The sequence below is a fragment of the Tenrec ecaudatus genome, chromosome 14, assembly GCF_050624435.1.
Source record: "Tenrec ecaudatus isolate mTenEca1 chromosome 14, mTenEca1.hap1, whole genome shotgun sequence".
Classification (NCBI taxonomy): domain Eukaryota; kingdom Metazoa; phylum Chordata; class Mammalia; order Afrosoricida; family Tenrecidae; genus Tenrec; species Tenrec ecaudatus.
In genome coordinates, this window is record NC_134543.1 from 114,920,345 (window position 1) to 114,927,080 (window position 6,736).

The following is a 6,736-nucleotide window of genomic DNA, read 5'->3' on the forward strand; positions in this document are numbered from 1 at the left end:
TATGTTATCTATCTATCTGTATAAATATATATAAAATTATTAGCATTCTGGTTTTGTTTCTCTAGAGAACCCTGCTTATCACAACCTATTCTGGATATTACACATAAATGGATCTTTTGATATCTGAGCTCTTGTTTCTGGCTCCTTTCATTTAACTTACAGGGGAGTACCTCCCTCCAAAACCAACGAACCAAACAAACAATAAACCAGAAAAAAAACTCCTCTGGGAGGAACTTTCATAGTATGCATTTTCTTTCTGGGTGAGCATCCACAACTCTTTCTGAGCTCGTGCACCCCGTGTCATCACCTGGGAAGGTTCTCTCTGAGCACAGTAATTTTTTGTAAAAGCAGTTTTTCTCAAATCTGTTTTTTTTTCTTTTCTTTTGTAATGGCCAATTTAAGAGAACAGTGTGCAGCTGTGAATTTTTGTTTCCTGTTGAGGAAAAAAAAAGCCACAGAAATGGTTGTGATGTTAAACGCAGCTTAAAAGAGTGGTTCTCAACCTTCCTAATGCTGTAACCCTTTAACACAGTTCCTCGTGTTGTATTGACCCCCCAACCATAAAATTACTTTTGTTCCTCCTTCATCACTGTGATGTTGCTACTGTTATGAAATGACCCTGTGAAAGGGTCGTTTACCCCCAAAAGGGGTCACGGCCCACAGATGGAGAACTGCTGGTTTAGAAGGATGGTGCTATAGGAAAAACTCAAGTGTGTGAGTGGTTTTCTTGTTTCAAAAAAAACGAAATGTCAGTTGATGACAAACCTCATTCTGGATGTTGTCAATGTCCCAAACAGTCGAAAACGTCAACAAAACTCATGCACTTGTGCTTGAAGACTGATGACAGACCATTGAAGAGATGGGGAAGTTATCTGGACTCTCTTGGAGTTAGGTTCAGGGAATTTTAATGGGAGATTTAGGAATGAGACAGGTCACTGCAAAATTTGTGCCTCCAATTCTGACTGACAAGGAAAAGGAGGGTCAAATGGAAACATACCCTTCTTTGAAAGAACAGCCCCAAAGTGACCCAGACTTTTTTCCTAGGTCATTATTGGTGACAAGACAGTGCTATTCTTATACCCTGAAAGCAAACATCAATCAAGACAGGGGAAGACACCTCATCACCTTGCCAAAAAAATATCACCAAGTGAAGTAAAAGATAAAGATGATGTTTATTTGTGTTTTTGAAATGAGAAGGATAGTGCATTTGGAGATTGTTCCACCAGGTCAGACTGTTAATCACGCTTTCTCTTTAGAAGTTCTACATCTCTAAAGATTGCATAACAGTGTGAGACAGAAAGGCCTGGTTTGCGAAAGATAGGGGACTGGTTTTGCCACCATGATAATCCGTCTGCTCATTCACCCATCTCAGTGCACCTGGTTTTGGCAAAACACAGTATGCTCCTCTTGCGCCATGCACCTTACCTCGCTCTGTGCTACTTCATTTTTGTTTCCGGGAATGAATAGGGACATGAAAGTGATTTGATGACACAGAAGAGATGAAGAGAAAAACGAAGGGAGTGTAGTCAGCCATTCAAACAGATAAATTTGAAAACTGTTTCCATGAATGGAATCACAACTTGACAAATGTATCAAGTATAGGTGAGAGTACTTTGAAAGTGAGAAGGTTGTTGTGATAGTTGGGTTTATTGTCCAACCTGGCCAATAGGAACATGTGGGATTAATCAGGTCACAGTTTGATTGAAAGGCAAAGAGACAAATGGCTTGGCAATCCCCCCTACCCCACTCCCCTCAGTACCTCTCTGGTGATTGGACCAGTGTGCTATTGCTTTCACAAGTTATCTGCCTCAACCTGGGAACTACACTACCTGTGAGCCAAGCCAACCTGTGGATAGTATAGCTAGAGCTTGAGGCTCCTTCAAAATCTGCTTCAACATGCTGTGCATGTATCACTTGACCTTGAGACTGGTGAATTCTATCGCCTTGCATTTTTTGAGTTTGATATTCCATCTGGGTCTGCTTCACTAAGCTCCTGAGCTACTGAACATTGCTGACCCACTCTGCTTTTTACTGCCCGTGAGCAGACTCTGCCTCTTGTCTTGCCTAAGGGAAAACTCTGCTGTCTGCTTCCTTGGTCTTGGACCCAGCAGCCCACATGAGTTAAAGGATTTCCAGTTTATTACCTGCAGTTTGGACTTATTTGCTGTCTGTAGTAGTCACCTAATCTGGTGTCAATTTAATGATTAGGAGTATGGGGGTGGAGTCTGAGCTGTCTATCTGGAGATAGAGAGACTTCTGTGTGGGCGTGGCCTCCTGAGAATTTTGGGAAATTTGGTACTTCCTCCTTAGAGGTGGAAGACACTTCTTTCTCTCTGCTACTCCCTAAGAGACCTTGCAGAAAACAAGCCACATGGATGCAACCAGACCTCTGAAGCTGGAGAAGCCACAGGGAGTACCCTGCCAGTGCTGAGATGCTTACAAAGCTACTGCAGCCAAAGACTTTCTACCCACTTGCCTGTGATTGTCCTTCATTTGGTTTCATGGCATGTGTTTCATGAATCTGAAGAGGACTTTATAGATTGGTATCAGACTTATGGGCTAATATCAAACTTATGACCTTGGACTGGACTGGGTTGGGATGTTTTCTCAATGTTCAATTCTTCTTGTATATAAACCTCTCCCTTATATACATATGCATGCTTTTGAATTTTTTTCTGTAGTCTACCCAAACTAAACACACTGTTATAATCCTTCTCTCATATAGATATAGAGATAGAGATAGAGATAGAGATAGATATAGATATAGATATAGAGATAGAGATAGAGATAGAGATAGATATAGAGATAGATATAGATAGATATAGATATATTAACTGCTGAATAATATTCCATTGAACATGTATACCATATTAATACATTCCTTTATTGATGCACATTTGAGTTGTTTCTACCTTTTTTCATTATTCTGAATAGAGCTGCTATGAATATTTGTATCCATGTTTTTGTCTGAACACCTGTTTGCAATGATTGGTGCTGGAGTTGCTAGGTCATATGGCAACTTTGAGGAGACCTGGTAGCACAATGGTTAAGCTCTCAAATGCTAACCAAAGCAGTTTCTGGTTTAAACAACCCAGTAGCTTCATAGGGAAAAAGACTTAGTAATTTGTTTCTGAAAAAATTACAGTTAGGGAAACCTTATGAGAGAGTGTTATTCTATCATTTGAGGTTGTTGTGAGTTGGAATTGACTTGCTGGCACCCAGCAATAATGACAACATGAGAATTTTATTTTTAACTTCTGGAAGGAATACTGGCCTGTTTTCCAAAATAGTTGCATCATCTGAGATATATTGTTAAATATTGTAACCCAACATGAAAAAAACAATGCCTTCTCACCTCTGGGCATTCCCATGTTGTGGGGCTATTGTGATGTGCTTAGAGGTAGTGTTGATACGAGGGGGCTCCAAAGAGTTCATGAGAAAAACATCATTACCTTTTGATTCCACTTTTCGGTGTATGTTTTGGCGTCCTCTCATATAATAATAGTACAGAGCTTGTAATGTGGAAGGGGTAGCATCCTTCTGCGCTCCTCAGTTCACACCTAAACACAACATTCAATGCCGAACTTGATAAAATAAAATACCTTCTGTGTCCAGAGGATAATTCCTCCCACAGGAGGAAAGAGGGATTTCATTTTAGGGATGAAAAAACAATCGAGAAAGAACATAGTTGCTGTCTTCACATTCTGAAAGGCTGTCAGGGCGAAGACAGATTAGATTTGCACCGCGCTGCCCTTGAGGGCTGAACCAGGGTCAGTGGGTGGGAGCTACAGGGAGGCAGATTGAGGTTCCATAGACCAAAGAGCTTTCTAAATGATTAGATCTGTCCAAATGCGAGTGAGTGCGTTAGGAGAGGGTGAACGCCTAAGTCTCAGAAATGTACAAGCACAGGCTGAGACATCCTTTGGCAAAATGATCACTTCAGGCACCAAGCAGTGGAAATGGGGCACCAAGCAGTGGAAATAATGTTTCAGATCCCCTTTAACTCCAAATAGCCCCAGATCCTAGGAGTCACGGCTCTTCCCATTGTAGAGTGTAGAAACTCATTTCCTTAAATGCCTATACTCTTCAGTATGCATAACGTTATAGTCTTTGGTTATGCGTTTGCTTTTATTTTCTGTTTTTCCTTAACCTCCACCATGTATACAGAAAGAATTTATTCCACAATGGAATCGTAGACATCCTTGAACTTCTTAGAACACCCTGCATTTTAAGACAAGTTGCTAATTTTTCTTTTCATTGGACATGTATTGCTGTCAGCTACAGTTGAGTCTGCTGCTGACTCATGCTAAGCCCACGCACGAGGAATGAAGTGCTTCCTTGTCGTCTATCACATGATCAATTTCAAGCCAGATCCTTGTGATCCACTCTGTTTAGATTGATTGATTTAGAGAAGTGGATCCCCAGGTTTTTCACCGTCTGGAAGCTCCACTGATATAGGCTCAACCCCTTACCAACCTACAAACCTTCACAGACACACCTACACGCATATTTTGTGCAAAAGATCCTTGTTCTGAGGAAAAGCTGTGTGATCTTTTCCTTAACCCCTCTGTTCTCTTATCAATATGTAAGAAACGACACCCTCCAACTCCATCATTGAGTACACTTTAATATAGAACTTGCTTACAAAGGTATAGAGCAAATTGAGTTAAACAAGTTGTACAGAATCTGGGATCTAATTGCAATGGGTACAATTATCACCCTGTTCCTTAAGAAAGACTAGGAGAGAATAGTCTAAGGGGTACACTGGGGGCTGCTGGACAGAACAGAGAGAATTGATGACAGGAACTGGACCCTTGGAAGATAGGCTCTGTCAACCCGCCATGACCTGGCCGTGAGGACGCCGAGGGATCAGGGTCTAATTCTCCTTCTCCTTCGGCCACCTACTGATGCCCCAGATGGAGGAACAAGCTGCAAACCAGAGGTCAAGAGCATGCACATGGATGAGCTTCACAAAGCACAAGTTACAGTGGAGATGACCAGAGAGTAGATCTGGAGAGGCAGATAAAAATGGCCCAGCACCTCCTCTCCTATAGGGCATACCTAGATAACGATTTACTCTTTGTTGTACAGGAGAACCCCAGACATCGACGCTAATCCATTCTAGAAGGAGCGTTGAGATACAATGCTGCCGAGTTCAGAATCAATTTTTCCCATAAGAAATAACTAAAAACAGATTCATCCATTTTCTTTTTTTTTCTTTAATAAATCTTTTTATTGGGGCTCATACAACTTTCATCACAATCCATACATATATCAATTGAGTAAAGCACTCTTATACATTCGTTGCCTTCGTCATTCTCAAAATTTGCCTTCCACTTGGGTTCCTGGAATCAGCTTGTTTTCCTTTTTTTCCCTCCCCCTCCCTCCCTGCTCCCCCCTCTCCTCTGAACCCTTAATAGTTTATAAATTATTATTTTATTTTATCTTACACTGCTCGGCGTCTCCCCTCACCCATCTTTGCATTGCCCACCCCCCAGAGAGGAGGTTACATGTAGATCCCCAAGATCGGTTCTCCCTTTCTACCCACCCTTCCCTCCCAGTGTCGCCACTCTCACTGCTTGTCCTGAGGGGTTCATCCATCCTAGATTCCCTTTCAACCATTGTTTTTACCCTAGCCTTGCCCTTTTATACAAAACATTACACATAAATTTCAAAGTAAATAAGTTCAGTGTTAAATGATATAATTTAAATAAAAAACACAACATTAAAACAGTTTTTAACAACTACAGTATGACCCATACCTAGAGACTGATGTGGATCTGGATCTGTGGACACAGATGTAGAGAGGGGGGATGGAGAGAGAGCCATTGTTTGCAAGGGGAAGCCCTTTCCGTAAAACCAACTGGTAGCTGATTTTCAGTCTTTTTTTTCCTTCTTTGCCTTTTTTCACTAGGACCTGGCTGACGTTCTTAAAAAAAAAAATTGTCTAATGTGGTCCGCGGTTGGCGTTTCCTTAACTGTACTAAATTATCATCAACAATATCGACAACACGGTTAACCAGTTCCTTATCATGATATTTCTTTTCAGAAAATTCTTTCTTAGGACCTATGCTTTTTAACTAAAAACAGTACAAAAAGCCACAAGAACTAAGAAAAGTATAGCAAAAGGCTTGGAACACAGCCACAAAAGATTTAAACAACATGTACTAACAACACCAACCAATACTGAGTGACTGAAATGCAAACTGATTTTGTTTAAAAAAATCACACGCTTTGGGTCAAATTCTGATGTTTCGTTCAAGCTCCGATGCAAAATTTTCTTGACATTTCCCTTCGAAATTCTATTATGTCGAGTACTGATTCTGTCAAGGACCAGGGTTCTACTTGTGCTTGTAGCTTCCAGGAGCCCTGGCGGTGTAGTGGTTATGGCTGTGCTGCTCTCCACAGGTCAGCAGTTCAAAACCCCGAGCCACTTCACAGGATAAAAAATGAGGCCTTCTACTCATGTAAAGAGTTACAGTCTCTGAAACCTACAGGGCCACTTTTGAACTGTCCTGTAGGGTCACTATGCATCAGAGTCAACTCAATAGCAGTGAGTTTGAGTCTTTGAGTTTGATCAGAACAAAGCAGCCTTATTAGTGTTCTCAGCAGCATTTCAAACCCACCAACGGCTCCAGGGGAGAAAGGTGAGCCTATCTGCTCTTGTAATGATGTACAGGTTCAGAAACCATAACTACATTCTATGGGCGTCAAGATTTACTCAATGGTAGTGAGT